General features: G+C 34.7%; 1 protein-coding gene and 2 long non-coding RNA genes across 6 annotated transcripts in view; 2 read left to right on the top strand and 1 right to left on the bottom strand.

The window, feature by feature from the left end:
- The window catches only part of LOC136036329 (uncharacterized), a 41697-nt gene extending 17518 nt beyond the window's left edge, over window positions 1–24179 (top strand). For 2 of the 3 annotated variants that reach the window (XR_010619699.1, XR_010619701.1), the window contains exons 2-4: window positions 13846–14099; window positions 20660–20922; window positions 23754–24179. This is a non-coding gene — a long non-coding RNA (uncharacterized LOC136036329). Of the gene's footprint in view, window positions 1–12829; window positions 12847–13845; window positions 14100–20659; window positions 20923–23753 lie in introns of those variants that run through there. The other variant, XR_010619700.1, reaches the window with a different exon arrangement.
- Window positions 1–24478, top strand: part of LOC136036330 (uncharacterized) — a 350999-nt gene that overhangs the window by 215233 nt on the left and 111288 nt on the right. The window lies entirely within an intron of this gene.
- The window catches only part of LOC136036326 (TATA-box-binding protein-like), a 166796-nt gene continuing 163549 nt past the window's right edge, over window positions 21232–24478 (bottom strand). The window contains exon 6 of one of the 2 annotated variants that reach the window (XR_010619696.1): window positions 21232–23435. The gene's annotated coding sequence lies outside the window, so the exon portion shown is untranslated. The remainder of the gene's footprint in view (window positions 23436–24478) is intronic. The other variant, XR_010619698.1, reaches the window with a different exon arrangement.

Here is a 24478-nt window from a genome sequence, read left to right as displayed (position 1 = left end):
CATGTTGGATTTTATGTGGGTTAAAAATGCCAAAAAGTTTGGTGCCATCAGCAAAAAAATGCATATTGCTATCCACAAGATCAGGGATATTGTTGATATACATCAGAAAAAGGGTTGGGCCTACTACAGTTCCCTGCAGTACCCCATTCATTACTATGGCCTCATCAGAGTAGATTGGCTGGCCACATGTCTTAAACAAATGGATTTTCTGCTTGGGGCTAGTGATGAAATTCATCAGCCAGGCTATCAGGGATGAGTTGATGCTAGCAGCAGATAATTTTGAGAGCATTCAACTATGGGTCACTATTTCAAAGGCCTTAACAAAGTCAAGCAGCAGTAGGTCAACTGGATTTTCTTGGTCAATCAGGTTTGTAATTATTCCATATGATTCCAACAAGTTTGTTTTGATTGATGTTTCTGACTGGAATCCATGCTGTTTGGGTGACAAGATCTTGTTTGTGGTTAAATATTTCAGCAATGAATCATAAACTGAGTTCAAGCATCTTAACTACAACTGAGAATAGGCTGAAAGGTCAATAATTCTCAGGCTTGATGCAGTTACCTTTTTTGAATACCAGAGTTATGTTGGATACTTTCAGTCTACTGGGAGCTCTCTAGTGGTAAGTAAAGTCAGGATGATTTTTGTGAGGGGATCTGTTATCACTTCTGCAATTTCTTTTAGTAGCCTGGGATGTATATTATCAGGTCCAGGTGACTTCTAAGCATTCAAATTATTTAAACGTTTAAGGACCTGTGTATATGATATAGTAGTGCTTTCCATTAGGGCTTTTATATTGTAGTTTGGTGGGGAAGGTACAGGGCCATCAGGCTCAATGGTGAAAACTGAGATAAATTCCTGGTTCAGTAAATTAGCAAGTTTATTAGTCTCTGTAACTTCTCTATTTTGCTTAGTTATCAGTTTTTTAATACATTATCTATTGTGGTCTTGGCTAGAGATGTACTGCCAAAACTTTTTGGGTCACTCACTGAATATAACATGCCCTGAACCATGTAACTTCCTGTTCTACCAGAAAATCAGATGGTGCTTTTTATAGTTGTAGTATAGTTATCAATGAGCATCAAGCATGCAATTGGGTTTTCATAATTTTTGTAATACCAATAGCATTGGAGTGTACAACTCCATCCATAAAGTAACAGCAGTAAGCTATATAAAGTATACTTCAGACTTTGAATACTATACTCCACTAGCAGTATTAGAACCAAGTGAACTCCTGGCCACAATTATGTTGCAGCATTTGAGAAAAGCTCTCAACTCACATCTAAGGGAAGAAAAGCATGGATTCCAGCCCAGTGTATTATGTTCTGACCGTATTTTTATCCTCAGACTTATGGTGGAAGAGTCAAGAGAATGGAATAAAAAACTTTATCTGCTCTTCATTGATTTCGAAAAACTATTCGACTCTATTGATTGTGATGTTTTATGGAAGATTTTGAAATTTTATGGAGTTTCTAATAAAGAAGCCCATATAATAATGGCCCTCTATGTAGAGAGCAAATGTTGTTTCAGAATGGAATATGGGTAAACATGATTCTTAAAGATTCTTTTAGACATGATTCTTTAAGATTATCTCTGGGGTTAAACAAAGACGTTTGTTATCCCCCTTTCTATTTGTCCAAGTAACGGATTATGTCCTACAGCACTCATCAAGCTTTGATGTAAAACTCAGTGGTCAGGAGCTCACAGACTTAGTAAAAAAGTAAGTAAGACAGCACTAGACCCATAAGGTCCAAACTGGCAGTGCTGATCTCCATTTCATGGCCCTTCAGCCAGGAAGTGCAATGGAGGGTTGGGGGCCAACCATCCTGTGCTTTCACACACCCCTCCTGCTTACCTTCCCCAGATTTCTCCAGGTACCCATTTAGAGCTTGGTCAACTCTGGCTGAGCTTACAAAGTCATGCCACTGACCCCATTCCAAACTAAATAACTGGTCACAACTGGGATTGAATCTGTGCCTCTCAGACAAAGAAGTCTAAGTCAGCTCATAGACTTAGACTTCACAGATGATATAGTACCTCTAGAAGAGGCGAAGCAATGTTTGCAGCTACTACTTGACACCATAGTAGACAAGGCTGAGAAAGTAGGATTAATAGTAAACTTTGGTAGATTGAAGAGCATGGACACATTCAACTCACCTCTGATCCTTAAATGCAACAGAAAACGATTGAACAAATCCAGGAGTTCAAATATCTTGGAAGTAAAATCAAAGATGATGGCGAAATAGTCAATGAGATAAAAAAGGAGAATTAAACAAGCAGCTTCAGCAAACTGAAACCAAAATGACAAAACAAAAATACTCTTTGTATCTAAAGCATTGTCTGTTGAATAGCAACATCATGTCCATTCTCTTTTATGCAAGTGGATGCCGGAAGCTGAATATCCAGCTGGAAAAACGTATCCTAGCATTTGAAAATGTCTGCCTCAGAAGAATCCTTAACATTTCGTGGCAGGACAGGGCCACAAACGTAGTGATCCGCAAACGAATGGGTCAACCACCAGTCACTGATTTCCTGAAGCAGAGAAGATGGACCTATCTTGGTCATGTCTTCTGAATGTCAGGAGACCGTATTCTGAATGCTGCCTACAAGTGGTAACCCAAGGGTTGGTGAAAAAGATGGTGACTCCAACACACTCTCCAACGGCAGTACAAATGAGATCTGAGGAGTGCTGAGCTGTTGTTACAACCACAGTGGGAGGACGGCACGGCTGCTGCTCTGCTCCAAGACGTCTGGAGACTCTTTGTTGTTGCCCTATGTGCTACACCTGGCCCTGGAGGAACTAAGTTCTAAGGTAATAAAAGTGGTATTTAAGTGACAGCGGTATCTTTCAAGGTATCACTCTCATATTTTAAAAATCTTAAATGATCATCAAAGCTTAGTGCCATTAGGAGAGGGAATGAGTGGGTATAGCCAATTCAAAATACTTTCCTATGAGATCATTGAGGCTCTGGATCCATTTCTGAGGGTTTTATTCATTCTACTCAACTACTTTATAAGATAAATATAAGCTCCTAATCTAGAATATTACTTTTTTTCTGACAATGCACCCCCCCCCCCTTGATGGTCCTATTTATAGCCCTAAAAATAGGCAACATTTTCAATTAATTGAATCTTTCAATACATTTTGTGTGGTTTGTTAAAACAGAGTTTTTTTTATTATAAAGTGGATGATATCTAGCTTTACCTGTGATTGATTGCAATATTAGACACAAAAATTATTGGAAATAATATAAAAAATATTTAATAATCAAAAGAAAAATGATAATCTAAATAGTAGAAACATTATTCATATTATAAAGTAAGGATTTTACGGTTTTCCTGTAGCCTTTTATGTATTCCTAGGACTGTGACTAAGACCATCTAGGGGAGAGTGGTTTAGCCTGCAGTATCAGAGGCAATACTCTAGTGTTGTCTATAGTAAAGAGCCATGAGGCTTCAAAGTGTTATTAATTTGGCGTTTTTTCCCAAAAACCATGGCATTTTAAAGGGGTGGTGGTAGAAGCCTCAGAGATTCGTTGGGAATTAAAGCTCAAGTGACTTTTTTGAGAGTCAAAAGTGATTAGAGGGAACCAGCTCCCATTTCATATACCCCCCATGAGACATCTGATTAAAATTTTAAGAAATCTATCTGCTTCAAAATAGCTTAAAGGTCAAATAGCTACCCATAGCTCCTCATGTAAGGGCTTGTATAAGGCCCATTGTGCTCATTGGTTATTTATAAAGTTTTTTATTTGGAAAAGGGATATGTTTGGTCCTGGGTCTCCAAAAAGGCTTAGGGTATTAAGGTGAAACTATCATGAAATGTTTCAAAGGATTAAGTGTTAGTGCCCTTTTTGCTACCCTGCTTCCAAAGACATCTCATCAAAATTTTGAAATAGCCATCTTGCTTAAAATAGTGTAAAAGTCAAATAGTTGTGCCTGTAGGAATGGCATACCCACTCACAGCCCTTGGTTCAAAGGTTGTAAATTATGCTAGTTCCCCATTGTTTACATATAGGGTTTGTTGTTGGGAAAGGATGGTATGTTTGATCCTAGATCCCCAAAAAGGTTGTGGTCTTTAAGGTGAAACTCTCCCACAACACTGACCCAAATTTCGAGATAGCCATTTTCTTCAAATTAGTCAAAACATCCAATAACTATGCCTCAGGGGGTGACATGAATCCTCACAACCACTGGGGCAAGGGTGGTAATTTATGCAATTTGCCCATTAGATACGCACAAGGCATATTATTAGGAAAGGGGGAATGTTTGATCCTTGGCATGTTAAAAAAAATCTAAAGGTATTTAGATGAAACTTCAGGGAATTTTGAACTAAATCCAGAGACACTATGTAAATCCAGGTTATCAAACCTGGATAAATATTTGGAATATATTGAGAACAGGTAAGGGTATTGACTTTCCCAGCCCCTACCACTAATACTGCTGCAGCTACTTACAATCATGTCTACAATTACTCTTGACTGGTACCATGATCACTTTCAACTCTGCCTGTAACCAGTTGTGACTATGACTTCTTCCTATTACAACCAGACTACTTGCAAAAGCAGCTGCAACTGGTGGCAACTTTAACTGGCATTACTTTATGACTGCAAAGGGAACTGCTTGCAATTGGAACTGCTTGATGGTTGTGACTGCAACTGCTACTGCTCAAATTGTAACTATGTCAGTTACTACAACTTTTATTGCTACTTAACTAAATTAAAACAGTTTAGGTGTGTCTAGTTTGTCAAAATGACTTATCTGCAATATACCAGGAATGCCTGAGCCTATTAAGTTGGGAATATCACACTAAATCAAAAGATACTATGTGTTTCCAGGTTGTCAAAAGGGTGTATTTGGGTTTACTTATAGCTATCTCATGAATGGCTATGGGCATTAAGTTGAAACTGTCTGGAAACGTTGAACTTAAATACTCTCTTTATGTGTTTCCAACTTGTCAAAAGGGTATATCTGCTATATCTTAGGAACAGTTAAGATTGTGAAGTGGAACTTTTAAGAAACATCAATTGGGGTGTTGAACTAAATAAATTGACACCATGTGCATCCTGGTTGTCAAAAGTTTATTTATGCACTATCTCAGGAACAGTCTATGGTATTAAGTTCAAACTCTTAGGGAATGTTGTGGATGATATTGAAATAAGTTAAATATACTATATACATCTATATTGTCAACAGGGTATGTGTAAAATATCTCAGGAACAACTAGGGTATTAAGTTTGAACTTTCAGGGTATGCTGAAAGGGATGTTGAACTCAACCAAAAGCCATTATGTGCGTCCAGGTTTTCAGAATTGTATCTTTTTCACACTACCTAGCAAAGCCTCAAGTCTCAAGTAAAAGAGTTAAAGAGCCAGAAATAAAAAGAGCTAGGTGATGCCTCTGATATATCATTAATATCTTATTCTATTATCATTCCTATGCAATCTTTTAAACATTTTTCTAGGAGGATTTTTTTAAACATGTTATCTAGAAATTGTTGTGGAATCGAAATCTTAGTTCAATAACCATTACAATCCTTGATTTCGAATGAAACTTTTGCAATAAATATATTGAAAACAATCAAACGCAACACTTAGAATGTTCTATGCAACTTTAGGATTAAACTAGAATCTTTTATGAAAAATTAAAGCACACTGTTCAAAGCATATATACTTCTCATTGAAAACACTAGATTTTAGAAAGTTTATGGTTAGAAGGGGGCAGTAATCAAACTCCTGTTGGTAGTAATTTTCATTTGTTTTTAAATTTGACTTGAGTATTCATTTTAATTTCTACTTTTTTAAGAATGTAAGTATTTATCTATATCAGTATGTGTTATCCTTATGCTTTATATGATTATTTATTTGTTTATTGTTTGTTGTGGGTTTAGTTTGTTTTTGATAGCAATTTCTGATCATTTTAAATTTGAACTATTATAGTACTTTATTTCTCCTCATTTTCAAATTTTAATTAAATGGCTTCGATTTTCAAATTCTTTGAAAACGACAGTATAGATTGGTTACCAATAATTCTGAAAACCACTTTAAAATAAATATCTTTCATTTTTTTTCACGCTTCAGTATTTGGCTTAATTTGGAAAGTTTCGTTTTTAATGACTATCTCTACTGGGCTACTTTTTTATAAAAGCTTATCCAGGAAATATTTTTTTTCTTATTACTAAATATAGGCTACTGTGTAGGACATAAATTTCCAATACATATTTTTAGATTCTCTTTAAGGAGCTTGACATCCTTTTTTTTAAAGAAAATTATCTGTTTTTTTAGACCTGGTAGAAGATACTTTTTTGAAAGTTGTTAAGTTAGGTGAATGGTAAATTACGTAATTAAACCAAAATTATATCACAATTTTGATTTTTTTTATTCTTAATAATTCTGTGCTTTTTTCAAATCTTCAAAAAATCATTGATTTTGCATTTACTATCAAATAGTATTTCTCCTTTTAGATTCATCATATTTACTTATTTTGTTATTCATCTGATGAGGATGAGAAACCTCCTAAAAAATATAACATTCAACACTCAATTGTGTAAATATTGTGTATTTACACATGTGTTATATTATGTAAACCTTCTTTTTTACACAAATATTGATAAATGTCCAAATAGTTCAGCTAGAAGGCTTTATCAACAGGGGAAAAAGAGAGAGAGAGAAAAAAAACTAGATTAATTAAGTTACTACATTCTAGGAAATAATATAAAAAGATGAGAGACAAAAAGAAGGATCTTAAACGTAACAAACTATAGGTGTGTGGCAGCAAAGTAGCAAGGCTACTTGACAGTTTTCAAATTTGTTGCTAGATCTTGTCTCAAAATATCATTTTTATGGCACTTGGTATTAACCAAGTGACATATAGCAATCTCCAATTCTGTCTGTCTGTCGGTCCCGGTTTTGCTACTTTAGGCACTTCCAGGTAAGCTAGGACGATGAAATTTGGTAAGCGTATCAGGGACCGGACCAGATTAAATTAGAAATAGTCGTTTTCCCGATTTGACCATCTGGGGGGGAGTGGGGGGGGGCGGTTAATTCGGAAAAAATAGAAAAAATGAAGTATTTTTAACTTATGAGCGGGTGATTGGATCTTAATGAAATTTGATGTTTGGAATGATATTGTGTCTCAGAGCTCTTATTTTAAATCCCGACCGGATCTGATGAAATTGGGGGGAGTTGGAGGGGGGGGACCTAAAATCTTGGAAAACACTTAGAGTGGAGGGATTGGGATGAAACTTGATGGGAAAAATAAGCGCAAGTCCCAGATACATGATTGATATAATTGGAACTGATTTGCTCTCTTTGGGGTAGTTTTGGGGGGGGGGAGTAATTCTTAAAAATTAGAAAAAATGAGGTATTTTCAACTTACGAACGGCTGATCGAATCTCAATGAAATTTGATGTTTAGAACGATATCGTGTCTTAGAGCTCTTATTTTAAATCCCGACCGGATCTGGTGACGGGGGCGGGGAGTTGGGCGGGGGAAACCTAAAACTGGGAAAACACTTAGAGTGGAGGGATCGGGATGAAACATGGTGGGAAAAATAAACGCAAGTCCTAGATAGATGATTGACATAAACGGAACGGATCCGCTCTCTTTGGGGTAGTTGGGGGGGATATTTCTGAAAAATTAAAAAAAATGAGGTATTTTTAACTTACGAACGGGTGATCGGATCTCAATGAAATTTGATATTTAGAAGGATATCGTGGCTAAGAGCTCTTATTTGAAACCCGACCGGATCTGGTGACATTGGGGGGGAGTTGGGAGGGGGAAACCTAAAACTTGGAAAACATTTAGAGTGGAAGGATCGGGATGAAACTTGGTGGAAAAAAAAAACACGAGTCCTAGATACATGATTGACATAACCAGAACGGATCCGCTCTCTTTGGGGTAGTTGGGGGAGGGGTTAATCCTGAAAAATTAGAAAAAATGAGGTATTTTTAACTTATGAACGGGTGATTGAATCTCCATGAAATTTGATATTTAGAAGCATATCGCGTCTCAAAGCTCTTATTTTAAATCCTAACCAGATGTGGTGACATTGGGGGAAGTTTGGGGCGGTTGAAACCTAAAATGATGCAAAACGCTTAGATTGGAGGGATTGGGATGAAACTTGGTTGGAAAAATAAGCAGAAGTCTTGCATACGTGGTTTACATAATTAGAACGGATCCGCTCAATTGGGGGGGGGGGGTAATTCTGAAAAATAAGAAAAAATGACGTATTTTTAACTTACAAAGGAGTGATCGGATCTTCATGAAACTTAATATTTAGAAGGACCTCGTAACTCAGATATCTTATTTTAAATCTCAACCGGATGAAGCGTAATTGGGGGGGGGCAGTTGGGGGGACCAGAAATCTTAGAAAATACTTAAAGCGGGGAGATCAGGATGAAACTGGATGGGAAGAATAGAAACCTATCTAAGATACGTGACTGACATAACTGGACCGAATCTGCTCTATTTGGTGGAATTGGGGGGGGGGGGGTAATTTTGAAAATTGAGGTATTTGTAACTTACGAAAGGGTGACCAGATCTTAGTGACATTTGATATTTAGAAGGATCTTTTGCTTTAAAGTTCTAATTTCAAATTCCGACCAGATCCTGTGACATTCGGGGGAGTTGGAGGGGGAAACCGGAATTCTTGGAAAACGTGAAAATTGGGGTATTTTTATCTTTCGAATAGATGATCAGATCGTAATGAAATCTGATTTTTAGAAGGAATTCATGTCTCAGAGCTCTTATTTCAAATCCCGACCAGATCTTTTGACATTGGGGGGAGTTGGAGGGGGAAATCTTGGAAAAAAACTTGGAGTGGAGGAATCGGGATGAAGCTTGGTGGATAGAATAAACAAATGTCCTTGATACGTGATTGACAGAATCGTACTGGATTCGCTCTCTTTGGGGGAGTTGGGGGGAGGGGTTCAGTGATTTGGCGAGTTCGGTGTTTTTGGACGTGCTAGGGCGATGAAAATTGGTAGGTGTGTCAGGGAGCTGCACAATTTGACTTGATAAAGTCGTTTTGCCAGATTCGACCATCTGGGGGGCTAAAGGGAGAGGAAAAATTAGAAAAAATTGGGTATTTATAACTTACGAGTGGGTGATCGGATCTTAATGAATCTTGATATTTAGAAGGACTTTGTGACCCAGAGCTCTTATTTTAAATCTTGACCGGTATTAAGCCTCTTATTTTCCTTTTTAAATCAATCTATTGATTCATAGAATTTTGTTAGAGCTCATACCATATGATCTCTTGGCTCTTAGCTCTTCTCGCCTCGTCACAAGTGCCATATGAGCTCTTAGCTCTTGTTACATATGAAGATACTTTTTTTTGCTCAAAGTAAAACTGTCAAAAATAAGTTGTGCTGCTAAAGTGTCGGCAGCTTTTGGAAGTCTGTCGAGTTCTACTACTGGCAGCTTTGGAACTTTGTCTTAACCTGGTTGTGTTAAAATAAATATGAGAATGGTAATCACAGCCAAAACCAGGTAGGAAAACTGCTCTGTCATATTGTGGATGTATGGGGTCATCATCCGATATGACATCCTAAAAAAACAATTTTTTTTCCCATGTAGCCTAATCTATGTTAAATTAATTGGTAAATCTTTGGTATCAAACTACAGATCCATGCTCTTATCTGTATCTTGTAAACCATAGAGAGGGTCATATAATGATCCTCTGAATTGGTCCTGATATTATTAAATGAAAAAAACACGTTTTTTTTAACTGCAACGACATTAAAACTTCAAACGAACAGAAATTATTCCATATATGAAAGGGGTTGTCCCCTCCCATACGCCTCGCTCTTTAGGCTAAAGTTTGACTCTTTATCACAACTCTACTTTTTAAAACAATAAAAAAACTTAGTATAAAGAGCGAGGCGGTGAGGAGGGGACAACCCATTTCGTATACGGAATAATTTCTGTTCGTTTTAAGTTTTAATATCGCTCCTTACTTGCAGTTAAAAAAAAACTCGTTTTTTTTAAAATGCAATTTCTGAACTTTTTTGAATTAATGCATGTTTTTATTTTGGCTCACTGCACATGAATAAATAAAACGAAATTTGTATATATATTTTTTTTTGCTAAATGGCTTTCTCATAGTAGTGATTGGTTGATTCTGATAAAAAAGGGTGGGGGAGGAGGCCTAGTTGCCCTCCAATTTTGTTAGTAATAAAGATACGTTCCTCACAAATTAACTTGCGTAACGAATTTCTATATTTGTGTAATTTTTTTTACATATATAAGAGGGTTCGCCCCTTCGTCAATACCTCGCTCTTTACACCAAAGCTTGAATTTTGTCCCAAATCTTTAGGAATAACCCCTGAATCACAAAGGCCGAGAATAAATAGTTGAAATTAATAAAAATACTTTAGCGTAAAGAGCAAGGCATTGTGGAGGAGACGAACCCCCTTATATGTGTAATATTTTATGTTCGTTTTAAGTTTTAATGCTGCTCATTACTTCCAGTTGAATTTTTTTTTATTTATTCTCTCATTTTTTTTTTTAAAAATGCTAGAAAATCCTGCGCCCCTTCATGGAAATTCTCTTCCCTCATGATAAATTCTTCCATGGAAAGATCCTCCCACGTAACCCCCTCCCTCTGACCCACCCCCACCCCAAGGTGAAAAAATCCCCCTGAAAACGTCTGTTTACTTCATAATAACCATTACTATATGTAAACAATGGTCAAAGTTTGTAACTTGCAGCCCCTTCCCTGGGGACTGTGGGGGATTAAATAGTACCCAAAGACATACTTATTAGGTTTTTGACTAAGCTAAACAGAATGGGTATCTCAAAATTTTTATTCACTGACTTTGGGGAAAAAATGTGCGTGGGAGGGGGCCTAGGTGCTCTCCAATTATTTTGGCCACTTAAAAAGGGCACTAGAACTTTGAATTTCCGTTAGAATGAGCCCTCTTGCGACATTCTAGGACCAATGGATCGATGCGATCACCCCTGGGAAAAGACAAACAAACAAATAAACACGTATCCGTGATCTGAATTCTGGCAAAAAATACGAAATTCCACGTTTGTGTAGATTGGAGCTTGAAACTTCTACAGTAGGGTTCTCTCATACACTGAATCTGATGGTTTGATTTTCGCTAAGACTCAATGACTTTTTGGGGGTGTTTCCCCCTATTTTCTGAAATAAGGCAAATTTTCTCAGGCTCGTAACTTTTGATGGGTAAGACTAAACTCGAGGAAACTTTTATATTTAAAATCAGCATAAAAATGCAATTCTTTTGATGCAACTATTGGTATCAGAATTCCGTTTTTTAGAGTTTCGGTTTCTATTGAGTCGGGTCGCTCCTTACTACAGTTCATTACCACGAACTGTTTGATTAAACTGTTTGAAACTATAGTTTTATCTGTTTGTAACGTTTTTCCAAGTTTTCTTAGCACCTAACCTGTGTCTTAATCAAGCTATTTTTCCTTTTTTTTTTCTGAACTAAAATACTTTTTTCAGATTAACCCTTATTAAAAGTTCTTCGGTCAGTCCAGGGAACAAAACTAAAGGAGTCAATATGGTTTTTCTTTAAATAGGGTTCTAAATGTAGATTTCACCTCCCACATCCGTTGGGCTTTCCAATGAGATATGTTTGCTTGGGCCTTAACTAAAAACTCGAAGGGGTATGTTATCACTAGCGTTTTTGATTTGTCCATTAAAACTCAACTATTCTCATTGAAAAGAAAATAAGGAAATGACATGTATTTTTGTTTGACTTTTTTTGCAAAATGTGTTTTTTTCCCACTTATTCTTGGGACTAGAAGAGGGATTTCGAACCTCCATTTAAGGATTTTTAACCAAAAATGATGACAATGTTACATTTATTATGCAGTCCATCCCTTTCCATTCAAAAAATTGTACTAGAAAGCGCTATTTTTGATGCCATATGGCACTAAACAACAGGGTTGTTGTGACGAATTTCTGCAGACACGTAGAGAGATACAGTAGCTCATAAATAAGCCATAATTGTTTAGGTAAGAAAAATTTCCTTGTTTTTCAAAATTAGGGGTTCAGAACCACAAGTTGAGGGTTTTAGGCTTACAAATTGGATGACTATCTTCAAATATGAATTCTTTGTCTTGATGACTCTTTTGGGAAAAATTCGTGTTTAATGGCTCAAAATGGCAGAAGACACCACTGTGCTCTGGTATATTCTCTTAATGGCTCAAAATGTTTAATGGCTCAAAATGGCAGAAGACACCACTGGGCTCTGGCATATTCTCTTACCACTTAAAAAATAATCATCTGCTGGTGATTGGTCAACAAACTTGGGAGCCTAATCACTATATCATAAGTGTTCTTGGAAATTGAAGCTGATTCACTGAATCAGCTGAAACTCAATGACCAAATACACAATTCACTGCAGTATTCTAGTCATACTGTAAGGCTTGATCTGCATGCTGCAGAGCATGTTTTTTAAGAGCCTGAAAGCCTCCCGTAAAGGATTGTAGATCATGAAAAGTCCATTGGTTATCTAGAATTTGTATTTTGTTGAAAGAGATCTGTGGAAAACAAGGATATATTGCAAAAATTGTTCTGAAAACCACCAGCATAGTAAATATAAAATAGCTTATCCAGCTCACTTTGACAAAATGCTAAACAATAAACGTTAAAGTTGCAAATGAACTTGCTTAAGTAGTTTCTAATTCTAATTTGTTTTAATTTCTAATTTGTTACCTGCATGTTTTTCGGAATTTTATAAAGAAAGTGAACATAGCTATGAAACTAGAAATGTTGGATTAGTTAAGACGCCGGTTCCAATTACTTACAGATCAAAATTTTCTATTAGGTATATGGGTCCTGAAGCCTGGAACAGGCTTTCGGCGGAAGTAAAAGGTAAGAAGGCTGTTGAGGAATTCCGTGCTTGTTTGCGATGTATTTTTTTTTAGCCAGTATTGTAGACATGAGTTGAGTGATTGATTTAGGAGTGAGTATATGTTTGTAAGTGTTAAAAGAGAAATTGATTAGTGTATTGTTTGAGGTGAATGTCATTATGTGTAAGGAAGCCTGATTAATTGTAGAGTATGGGTGTGGGATTACTTTAAGTTCTCAATAAATAAATATGTTATTTTTGAAATTGTTGATTAAATGTTTAGTAGGCCTAGGGGAGAGGAGGAGGAGCCAGAGTTTTGTTTTATTTTTTTCTGAGGAAGTGTATTAGTAGTTGAAGTGTCCTGTTTTGGGGTCGTCCCAAACACGCTAATATGTGTTGGGACCTATTTTGATACTAAGAGGTTATCTTTAGTTTTGTTTTGCTAGTATTATATGAAGATTTCAATGTTGTGCTTTATTTGTGTGACCCATTTGTTTACAAAAAAGTAGTGCTAAATAAAGACAGAGAAAAAACAAGTATTATCAAGTAATACCAATAATTTGTATATTATTCAGTTAACTGATCTTGTAATAAGACTGCAAATTGTCTAATTAATGTTTTTAATTACCAATTAAGTAGTACTGCTGACTGCCTACAAATTTTACTATGTATTGTAAATTTTGGCTATTTTCGTATCGAACTATTTATTCTAACTTTAGTTTTATATTTATTCTGCTCATTGATATTAATGTAGATGGCTTTTTGTTAGATGACCGAAATATCCACTTAATTTCTTCTACAATTCACTGTCTTCAAAGAATTCATCGTTGGATTACACTGTTTGTTATTTATATGTATTGAACCTCTACGGGCTCGAGCATCAGCTTTATTTGAATTAAATTTATTTTTTTACATTAAGTTGAAGCACGATGTTGAATTTTTTGATTTTATCTAAAAATGTTTTCCTCATATTGAATTTTTCAAAACAATTAGCACAGTCTAACGATTTATTCTTTTCATAGATACTATGGGAGAAAGTAGTAATGACGATTTTAAGTCTGACCAATCAGACTTGGAGGAAGAGCTTGAGAACCAGCCAGGGATAAATCTCACTGAATCCTGTTTGGAAATATTGACAGTAATGGCCAATTAGATGGGGATATTTTTGATGACTCAGCCAAAAAATGTTTAAACTCTCTGTCTTCTTTTGGTCTTGGTACCATCGTTAAAGAAGTTGTTGAGGATGAAGTACTGCCAGATGAAGAAACCGAAATTGGTGAGTAAATTTGATTAGTAGAATTGTCAAAATTATAAGCCAAGACAGAAAAACATTTTGATGTCAGTATTCAGTAAGTATTCAACCTAAGAATTATAGAAATGAGTTAGGGATATAAGCAAACAGATTTATAAAGAGCTTGCAAGATTTGGGTCTTAAATAGTTTAACATGGGAAGATAGGGATTAAAAACTACTACCACCATTTATAATATTGCATATCTGATCTCTTTATACAAGCAATAATTGTATATATATTTTTTAAATTGGCATACTAAGATTTTCAGGCCTGAAAAAAAAAACCGATTCGGATCGGTCACGAATTTGAGAAAATTCACAGAGCCTGAATTTGGAATATTTTTTATGTGAATGATGTCATATTAATATTCATCTATAGAAGAAATTAATTTATTATTTCCCAGGGGAGTTTGTATCGTTTTTGGCATCTATGACGCATGCAAAATTATGCAAGATGAGGAATGAATCCAAACAGCTAAAGTAAAAGGCGTGGAACAAGTGACAGTAAAAATCACATTGAATTGCAAAGAAAAATACTGCAAAACGAGATCTGTGGTTAGGTGACATGTTACAACTAGCATCACAACGAATCACGAATGAACATGATTGACAACAAAATCTTCCTCTTAGAAGAAAAGCAATGGCCAGGATCACATTGAATCATAAACGGAATATGCGGTTAGAAGAAAAGCGACAGCAAGAATAACAACGGATCCAGGAAAACTCAAACCCTATAAATTGTGAAGGATAATCAGGAAGGAGGAATTGATTTCAGGCCAGAATTTTTTATTCAGCTGAAATTACTGGTTTGCCGTCTCATGACTTAAAACTAAAGAATAACATGGTAATTATGACAACACACAATTTGAGAATCACATATGTGCAAGCCGGCCGCGTGCAGAGTGCCTGGGCCCAAGCAAAGCTTGGCTCCTGTATAGGGCTATTTGTACTATTCGCTACTATAGCATAGCACCACTATAGTATACTATAATATAATAGTAGATATAGGTGATGTAGTAGTATAGTGGACACTATTATAGTAGTTTAGCGCTATGCTACTATAGCATACCAGTTGGTGACTTCATTAAGAAAGTAGAAACTTTCAAAGAAATAAAGTTGAAATTTCTGTGTAATTCATAATAAATCACCTTTTTTGTTTCAAAGAACTCTACTAGGCTATTTCTACTAACAACTCACTGCAGCACTAATTTGTGCGAAAATTCTGTGCGAAAATAGGCCTAGTTCAGAGCATAATCGTGACAGGTTAAGTACGATAGTTGAATTCAAGCTGGTAGGTCTATTCGCAACATAGAGCTGCTTTATTTATCCTCCTCTATAGTTTAATATATCTGAAATGATGAGTGTTGCAAAATGATGAAAATGAAGAGGGTTAAGGAATATCACCAAATGCTAGACAGCATTAAACGTTTTCCTTTTCAAAGAGTTTCAACTCTTTATAAGTTTCGAGTATACTTTGGATATAATATTACTCTTAAAACTGTTTTTTATTTATAGCTTGAATAAAAGATTTAAACTCTATGTTTTATAAAGCCCAATTTCGAAGAAAAATCTAAGAAAACGATCTGGTTTTAACTGAATTTATATATCTTGGTTTAAAAGATGATTTAGTAAATTGCATAGATTCAAGGTCGTATATACGAGGAAGGTACCGAATCTGACCATTTCCTCCCCTCTGCGATTTTTTTTACTTGTAAAAACTTACGCTCTTGCCTGTATTTGTTTCGACTGAGTATTTTTCAAAAGAAAATCAAATGGGAAAAAAGTAACCAAATAGAATACATTCAGTATTAAAACATTTAGGGCAATATATTTGTTTATTTTCTGCCAATTATGTCTATGGGTACAGTGTGAACGAATTTTTCATAGAGAAAAAGCACAAAAAGCAAGTCAAGACTAAAAATTTAGCCACTGGTTTTTGTAAGAGAGGAAGAAGAGAAACAAGTAAAGACTAAACATTTATCCACAAACTATTTCAGAGGAAAGAGAAAAATTACATGTAAGACTAAAAATCATCTAAAACTATTTTCAGACAGAATGTAAAGAATAAAAACTACTAGTAAAGATTGTAAATCCAATCACTCAGATTTTTTTTCAGAGGAGAAGAAGAGAGAGAAAAAAAGACAACTATTAAAGACAAAGATTTCTCCAATAAAAAAATTTTTCCGAAAAAGAGAGAGAAAATAACAAATACAGACTAAAAATTCATAAAATCATGGTTTTTCGTAACCCTTTGAAATACTAATTTGAAGTAGAGTGGGAAAAATCCTTTCGATATCTTATTCTTAAGAAAAGAAGAAGAAGAAAAAAAAAAAAAAAAACACTAGATAAATGTAACTACAAAATTATTTACTAGTAATATAATTTTTTTCTTAGAAGTTGCTTTAGAAACATTGATGTCAAACTGTCAATCCATGAAAAATGTGGGGAGGGCTTTTTTTCTTTTCTTTTTCCAGTGCGAAATACCCAGAAAGGGCATTTCTCAATGAATATACCTCCCAAAATGGAAGTACAGGGGGGGGGGGAACATGCAAGAGGGGTAATTGTCTTCTCTTTGAAAGGAAAATTTCAAATTTTTGAAGAGGGGGGTGGGGTGTCATTTTAAAATTTGGAGTATATTTTTGAAGGGAAGGGACTTGATTCAGTGATGTACTTTAATGTACCCTCCTTTACGCTAATGCTCTTTACGCTAAAGTTTTTATTGTTTTAAAAAGTAGAGTTATGACAAAGAGACAAAATTTAGCGTAAAGAGTGAGGTGTTGAGGAGGGGACAGCCCCTTTGATATACAGAATAATTTCTGTTCGTTTTAAGTTTTAATTTCGCTCCCTACTTTCAGCTAAAAAAAAATTTGTGTTTTTTATTTAATTTCTGAACGCTTTGAATTAATGCAGGTTTTGAATTGGGCTCACAGTTCATGAATAATTGAAACAACATTTGCATATTAATTTTACTTTTTTTTTAACCAATAATAACCTTATAATAATTCAATAATGACCTAAATTTTTTTTGTTCCAATTATCTTCGTTCATTTATAAAAATCACAAAGGCTGTTTAATTTGAATACTAACCTCTGTTAAAAGCTGAAAAAAAAATAGCGTAAAAGCGAGCTATTGAGGAGAGGCAACCCTCCCCCCTCAAAAACATAATGCTTTCTGTTCGTATCAAGTTTTAATGCTACTTCTTACTTCAAGTTGAAAGAACTTAGTTTTACATTTAATTACTGACCGTTTTTAAATAACATTGGGAAATCCAGTTCCCCCCTCCGTGAAGAACGACCAACTTTATGAAAATGTAAGTCATAAGTTGAGCAATTCTCAAATGACTGAAATTAGTGAATCAATGAAAGAAAAGGATTGGCTGGAAAATAACACAAACAAATTATTGCTTTTATTAGCCATTATTTTACAAAATTCCAACTTTAGAGTGAGGAGTGAGGTATTGACAAGGGGGCGAACTTCCTCATATACGTAATATGAGCGGGTTAGCCCCATCGTCAATACCTTGCTTTTTACTCCGAAGTTTGAATTTTGTACTAATTCTTTAAGAATAACCCCTTGAATCATAAAGGTCGCTTAATTAGAATAAATAGCTCTTTAGAAATTGCTAAAAATACTTTAGCGTAAACAGCGAGGTATTGATGAGGGGACGAACCTCTCATATACGTAATAATATCTATTCTTTTTAAGTTTTAGTTTTATTCCTTACTTTCAGTCGAAACAACTTTTTTTTTAATTTGATGTCTGATCGTTTAAAAAAAAAAAAAATGCTGGGATATCCAGCGTATACCTCCTTTATGAAAAATTTCTTCGTGGTAAAATCCTCCCACGTAATCCAATCCCCCCCACACTAGAATGTCTATATACTTACTAATAACAAATACTATGTTTAAACAATGGGTAAAGTTCGTAACTTGCAGCCCTTCCCCTGGGGACTGTGGGGGATCAAATCGTCCGCAAAGACATAGTTATTAGATATTTTGACTATGCTGAACAAAATGGTGGTCTCAAAATTTTGATCAGGTAACTTTGGGGAAAACTGATTGTGGGATGGGACCTAGTTGTCCTTCATTTTTTTAGTTACTTGGAAAGGGCATAGAAGTTTTAATTTCCGTATGAATGAGCCCTATCGCAAAATTATAGGACCATTGGGTCTATACGATCACCCTTAGAAAAAACGAAAACAGAAAACAAATGAACACGCATCCTTGATCTTTCTTCTGGCAAAAAATACAAACTTCCACATATGTGTAGATAGGAGCTTGAATCCTTTAGGGTTCTCTGATATGCTGAATCTGATGGTGTAATTTTCATTAAGATTCTATGACTTTAGAAGTTGTTTCTCACTTTTTTTGCAAATAGGGCAAATTTTCTCAGGTTCGTAGCTTTTGATGGGTAGAACTCAAATTGATAAAGCTTAAATATTTAAAATCAGCATAAAGATCTGATTCTTTTGGTCTATCTATTGGTTTCAAAGTTCCATTTTTTAGAGTTTCGGTTTCTATTGAGCCGGGTCGTTCCTTACTTACAGTTCCTTACCATGGACCATTCGATCGTCATTGCAAGTTTTCTGTCTCACTTAACTATGATAGGTTTACTTTGTTGGTGATTACCGGTCTTTCAGAAGAGATGCATTGCCTTTCTACTAAGGGGAAAAAGACTCATATACTTCTTGACTGCCATCAAGATACAATAGCCTTTGATTATGAGAACTTGATCTAATTCTCAGGCCTCATTGATCCATATTCTTTTTGTCTATTTATAATTTATATATTCATTTATGATGGCATTCAGTGATCTTGATTTCTTTATCTGTAAAAAAAAAGAATCAACCTAGTTTATCATGCCATTCATTCATCTATAAGAAACTACTTTCTGTTTTATTTATCTATTTCTTGATTTATAATTTATCTATAAACATTACTTTCAGCTTCACCTAGTTTATTCATTTGTCTTTTTTCTTATAAATCATTTGTCTTGATTCATTTTCATGGCTCTTTGCTTCTACCAAGTGACGTATAGCGATCGCAAAATCTGTCGGTCTGTCTGTCCCAGTTTTGCTTATCACTTCCAGATAAGATAGGACGATGCAATTTGGAAGGCATATCAGGGACCAGACCAGATTAAATTAGAAATAGTTGTTTCCCTGATTCGACCATCTAGGGGGGGGGGGAGTGAGGGACGGTTAATTCAGAAAAATTGGAAAAATTAGGTATTTTAACTTACGAACGGGTGATCGGGTCTTATTGAAATTTCATATTTAGAAGAACCTTATAACTCAGATCCCTTATTTTAAATCCCGACAAGATCCAGTATCATTGAGGGGAGTTGGGGGGGGGGGAATTTTGGAAAACGCTTAGTGTGGAGAGATCAGGATGAGACTTGATGGGAAGAATAAGCAAAAGTCTGAGATACTTGACTGACAAAACTGGACTGGATCCGCTCTCTATGGGGGAGATGGGGGGGGGGGTTGGTAATTCGGAAAAATTAGAAAAATGAGGTAGTTGTAACTTACGAACGGGTGATAAGATCTTAATGAAATTTGATATTTAGAAGGATCTTGTGCTTCAGAGCTCTTATTTCAAATCTTGATCAGATCCGATGACATTGGGGGAGTTGGAAGGGGAAACTGGAAATCTTAGAAAACGTGAAAATTGAGGTATCTTTATCTTAGGAATGGGTTATTGGATCTTAATGAGACTTGATATATAGAAAGATATTTTGTCTTAAATGTTTCATTTTCAATTCGAATCGGATCTGGGGATATAGGGGGTTGGAGGGGAGAAACAGAAATCTTGGAAACCGTATATCTTGGAAAACGCTGAGAGTGGAGAGATCGAGATGAAACTTGATGGGAAGAATAAGCACAAGTTCTAGATGCGGGATTGACATAATTGGAACGGATCCGCTCTTTCAGGGGAGTTGGAGGGATTTCCAGTGCTTTGGCGAGTTCGGTGCTTCTGGTTGTGCTAGGATGATGAAAATTGGTTGGCGTGTCAGGGACCTGCACAAAATGACTTAATAACAGTCGTTTACCTGATTCGACCATCTGGTGGGCTTAAGGGAGAGGAGAAATTGAAAAAAAATGAGGTATTTTTATCTTACGAATGGGTGATCGGATCTCTTTGAAATTTGATATTTAGAAGGATCTCGTGACTCAGAGCTCTTATTTTAAACCCTGACCTTATCTAGTTATACTGGGGGAGTTGGAGAAGGAAACAGGAAATCTTGGAAAACGCTTAGAGTGGTGAGATCGGGATGAAACTTGGTGGGAAGTATAAACACAAGTCCTAGATACATTTATTTAGATTCCATTTATCTATTTATAATTTTCATGTTCATTTATCGTGTCATTCAGTCATCTGTATTTAGTTATCTGTAAAAAAAAGCTTTGTTTATCATGTTATTCTTTTATCTATAAGACACTACTTTTTGCTTCATTTATCTATTTCTTGGATTATCGTTTATCTATAAACACAAAAATATTCTTCCATTTGATTCTATTTTACATTATTCTTCTGTTTCCTAGGTGACAAATCACCTAGTGCCATTGATTATTTTGACATAACTGAAGTAGCAGAAGATTATTCAGTGGGAGAGTCAGAAGCTGATGAAGTTTGCTTACCAAAAAATGACTCTGTTTTAATGCCACCCTCTCTTCATCGTGACACTCTTAGTAACAATGGAGATTATCAAAATAGGAAAATAATCACCCCTTTGGCTCATATGCTCCCTTCAAAGTATGCTGATATAGATGTCAACGAAATCTTCCCTGATTTCAAACCAGATAAAGTGAGTTCCTCATGGGTCCTTCAAGATTTTTTTTTTTATCGATATACATTTAACTTGTATTTTGTATTCATTTTCTTCTATTTCTTGGATTCATTTTCTTTGTCATGGGCCTTTCAAAAAACCCTTTTATTAATAGACGTTTTCATTTTTACTATTGAATTCATTTTATAATTTTTTTCAGTTCATTTTCTTCCTTATGGTCCTTGAAATAAGTGCTTTTATTTGCAGATTTATTTATTTTTTTTCTCAACAACAATAGGCTAATAAAAAAAAAAAAAATCAAATAAAAAATAACATGAACATCCCCGTAAAAGGTGCCCTGTGCTATAGGGTAAGAAAACATATGTTTACTGATTTAAAAAAAAAAAAAACCTAAAATAGAACAAAAAGTATTAATATAAATAAAAAGAAAAGAAAAATAAAAATAAAATCGATTTGTCAGCTCGCCATAATAAAGAGGAATCTATATAAAAAAAAAATAATGAAATGCTTGATTCTAGTCAGAAAGTCTACAGTATATATTACAAAAAAAAAGAAAATAGAAAGGAACTGCTAGTTAAGGATTGCGTTTTCTGTGTTAGTTTTGGTATGTTATTTTTCTGCTGTTTCTTCAAGTCATCACACTTCAAGTCATCAAATGCTACCAAAAAATCTTTCAATAAAAAATCTTGCCATTCCCGTGGGTAACGGCGTCCTCCTCTGACAGGAAACCTTTCATACTGTGGCTGTTTCTTAACTCGCCTCAAAACTTTTCGGGATGGTGGCCCTACGTGTCTCCTTTAAAACAAATAAAAGTAAATTAAAAAAAATCAAAACAAACTAATTAAATTTATTATATTAAAACAAAAAATCCAAAATTATCTGTCATTGTTACCCTTTTTTTTTAAATGCACTAAATATTTACCAACAAATCACAAAAACATCGAAGAAATTTATAGTGATACCACTTTTCAACTCTATCTTTTCATTCTGTCTGTTTTTCAGCACTCTCTGATTTTAATGTCTCCACATAAAACGAGAGTTTTTTTATCTTTCGATAGCTGAGATTCAGCTTTATGTAGTTTCCCAATGAAATGTGTTTTCAAGTAATTTTTAAGGTGAAAAATACTGAAGGTGTAAAAAAAACTAGTATAAATAGCTGCTAAAAAGCTTCATGGCCTATATACAAACGTAAAACATACGTTTATTCATTTGAAGTAAAAACAAAACTAACACAGAGCAGACAGAAAAAGTAAAGAGAAAGGAAACGAACAGAAAAAGAAGGAAAAGGAGAGCAATTTTTTAAGTTACCATAATAAAAAGGAACTCATAGAAAGTGCAGTTAAATGCTTTATTCTTGTTAAAATACTAAATTACAAGAAAAAGTTACAGAAAGAATAAATAAATAACATACTATTTATGATTTATGTTCTCTGTGAGGGCTTCGGTATGTAATTTATCTGCTGTGTTATTTTGCTGTTAAATGACATACATTTATGTTCAATATGAAAGCTCTAGTACGTTATTTTTCTCTTTATGACATATATTAATGTTCAATATGAAGGCATTGGTAGGTTATTTTTCTGTAGTTTATTATTTTGGTTTTGACGTAAAACGATAATGTTGCTCTTGTCAGCTGAGGTTCAGTTTTATTTATCTACCCTATTGTTATATTTTCGAAAGTGAAAAATGTGTTGAAAAGTCTTCAGAAACTCGTAATAATATGGCATTTTCAGCATATTTCAAGAATGTTTAGATAATTCTCGAAAAGAAACAGTTGTAGGTATACAAGGGAATGGGAAGCAAGATAAGAACAGGCTGGGAAACGACCCGAAGGGGGCGGAATCTGGGTGGGGATCTGGGTTTTGTTGGGAAAATTTGTTCCGTGCGAAAAACGGAGGCACAAACCTGGCTCTCCTGATATTAAGTTTTTCTAACAAGGAAGGAAAAATAAACCTTAAAATTCATGAAATAATGGATAAAATTTTAAATTAAGACAATGAGAAAATATATATAATCTATATATACTGCTCAAATATTTTGGCTTTGCTTCTGAAAGCCTGTGAAATCTTTGCTTCTGAAGTCAATGGGATCAGTCAGCAAGGACACTTAGAAAGGAAGCATAAGCTTAGTATGTCCAGCCATCGTGGAAAGCTTTGCCAGTTTCAAAAGGCTCGTACACCTTTAGGCAAATAGAGAGTGAAAGCTTTCTTCAAGATTTTTGGAGTTATATTAATATAACTTTAATTACTTTTTTCTTTCAAATTAAGAACAGCTCAGAGTCTTTTTGTAAAGGATAAAGCCCTTTTTTCTACAAAGAATGTTCAAAAATTCAAAAAAAGTAATTGTCAAAAATGCACATCACCAATATCGTAGAGGACCAGAAACCAAGCAATACGAGTTACGCCATGGTATTTAATCACAAAAGTTGTATCTGGTGCAAAATTTTTCAGTAGTCAGGATAAATAATCAAGCAATTAACTGGGTACGCAATGATATTTAATCATATAAGTTGTGTTTGGTGCCACTTCTTCCTAAAAAAATAAAAGGTACAAAAGGAGTTACATTGCTCGTACTACAAAATAAGCAAGGCTTTTGAGGTGAATGTAATTAAAGCAGTAAAGATTAACCGTTATACTATGAAGATATCCGATGATATGTTAAATATATAAACAAATATGATTTAGAATCCACTTTTCTTCTCTTGTCGCGTCTTTTCTATTGAGCTCTTTCGTTTTCTAGGTTCTTAGATTTCTTTTTAATTCTTTTCTTTTTTCGTTTTTTATTTGCATTTCTTTTCGGTTTTAGGAGATTTCTTTGCATCTTTTCTATTGAGATATTTCGTTTTGCAGGTTCTTAGATTTTCAAAGCTCTTTGGTCCTGGGAAACCCAGTAGCTTACCTCAGATATGGAGACATGTAAGGAAACGACAAAAAAGATTGAAAGCTGAAGAATCTCGAAAAGGATAAGAAAAAACAGATGAGGGGGAACAGGAAAAAGGGAATGAAGAAGATGATGATGAACAAAATCTGAACAAAAGATGGTATTTCAATTTTGGACCCTCGCCTGTTCCTCAACAAGTTCGAGAAGACTCATCAGTGAGAAAAATCAATTGAAAATACGTATATTCTTATGAAATTTAAACTGAAAATAATACAAGGTGTACCATTGTGTTTTTGTGCCGCCTTTTAAAGTGCCGCCTCAAACAAAACAGCATTTAACCACTCTTGTGCAATGTAAAATATGTTTTTTGCAATAAAATACTATATTGTATTGTATCAGATTAACGACGCTTTTTGATTACTAAGGTCGCTGTGTCTGTTTACACGATCATTACGATTTAGAATACTTGCCCGTTTTTGTATCTGCATAAAATACGACTTTACGGTCATTGCGATTTGAAATATATATAAATATATATTTTGTGTGTGCATAGAATATAATTTATTCGTTAATGATATTTCTAAGTTCAAAATACATAAATAAATGAAATGTTCTCAAGGATATTTAATATTTATGATATTTATTATTAAGATATTGATTGTTTGAAATATTTATATGAAACAAGAGTTCAAAA

The sequence above is a fragment of the Artemia franciscana genome, chromosome 15 (genome assembly GCF_032884065.1).
Source record: "Artemia franciscana chromosome 15, ASM3288406v1, whole genome shotgun sequence".
Classification (NCBI taxonomy): Eukaryota; Metazoa; Arthropoda; class Branchiopoda; order Anostraca; family Artemiidae; genus Artemia; species Artemia franciscana.
The sequence above is the reverse complement of the archived record's forward strand: the minus strand, read 5'-3'. Positions and strand labels throughout refer to the sequence as shown.